The sequence below is a fragment of the Otolemur garnettii genome, unplaced genomic scaffold (genome assembly GCF_000181295.1).
Source record: "Otolemur garnettii isolate 467f Iridium unplaced genomic scaffold, OtoGar3 scaffold00071, whole genome shotgun sequence".
NCBI lineage: Eukaryota > Metazoa > Chordata > Mammalia > Primates > Galagidae > Otolemur > Otolemur garnettii.
The window spans coordinates 7,473,091-7,474,466 of NW_003852466.1; positions in this window are offsets into that span (position 1 = coordinate 7,473,091).

The window sequence follows — 1,376 nt, forward strand, 5'->3', positions numbered from 1 at the left end:
TTTTTTGGTTGCAGCCATCATTGTTGTTTGGCGGGCCCGGGCTGGGGATTTGAACCCACCACCTTAGGTGTATATGGCTGGCACCTTAGCCACTTGAGCCACAGATGCCGAGCCTCCTTTTTTCTTTTAAATAGGCAGAGTCTTGCTATGTTGCCGAGGCTCAGCTCAACTCCCAAGTTTGAGGATCCTCCTGCATCAGCCTCCTGAGTAGCTGGGATACTAGTGTGTGCAGCACCTCCTGACTGCTCCTTGGTTTCTATGTGACCACTCAGCACTGATGGGAGGAGCCAGCTATTACTAATCACAGTAACTTTTCTTTTCTTTTTTTTTTTTTTTTAGAGACAGAATCTCACTTTTGTTGCCCTTGGTAGAGTGCCGTGGCATCACAGCTCACAGCAACCTCCAGCTCTTGGGCTTAGGCAATTCTCTTGCCTCACCCTCCTAAGTAGCTTGGACTACAGGTGCCTGCCACAACACCTGGCTATTTTTTGTTGAAGTTTGGCCAGGCCGGGTTCAAACCAGTATATGGGGGTCGGCACCCTACTCACTGAGCCACAGGCACAGCCTCATAGTAACTTTTCAATTTTCCATCAATTTAAGAATACGTGATGAAAATAAAATGCTGACATGCAATGAATTGTTTAAATTCCACCTTGTCCTAGACAGGACTTGAAGCAGCAACCCAGTTTTATATACACTAATTGGTTTTTATCTGAAAATGTGGAGGAATGCTGTGAGCAGTCTAAACACATTCTTTCTATTGAGGGTGGAGGAGCCCAGACCGGTGACAAGCAGCCACTACAGAGCCAGCTAACTAGTCTACCGGGAATGTGTGCTGCCATTACTCAGGAGTTGCTGCCCAGGTCTCGCACTGTAAGCTCAGGCCGTTGCCTAGGCTGGCCCTGCCTCACTTTTCTTACTGAGGGGGTGAGAGAATAGGCATCACCCACAATCACCCCTCCAGTAATCCCCTTCTGCCGTCCTCAGTTCGCAGGTGCTGGAAAGGCTGCTCCTGCTGTTTCCTCCAAGGAGGCCCCTCCCTTTGGCCAAGGCAGGGGGCTCAGGGAGTCAGCTGTGAAGACTGCAGGCTGGCACCAGAAGAGGAGACCAGCGCTTTGTTCTCTGGCTGGATGTTGCCTACCATGGCCTTGGGGAGGTGGGAGAGAAAACGAGAGACAAGGAGGTGACCCGTCAGCCAAGCCCGTCCCTCGGCCAGAGATCCAGAGTAGCTCCCTAGGTGTCTGCTGGCTTGCTAGGTTGGCCCCAGAAAGGCAGATGCTTTGCAGCTGTAGACTTGTCTGGGGCACCCTGCGCATCAGAGAACTCAGGTGATTTTTTCTTTTCTTTCTTTCTTTCTTTCTTTTTTTTTTTTTTTT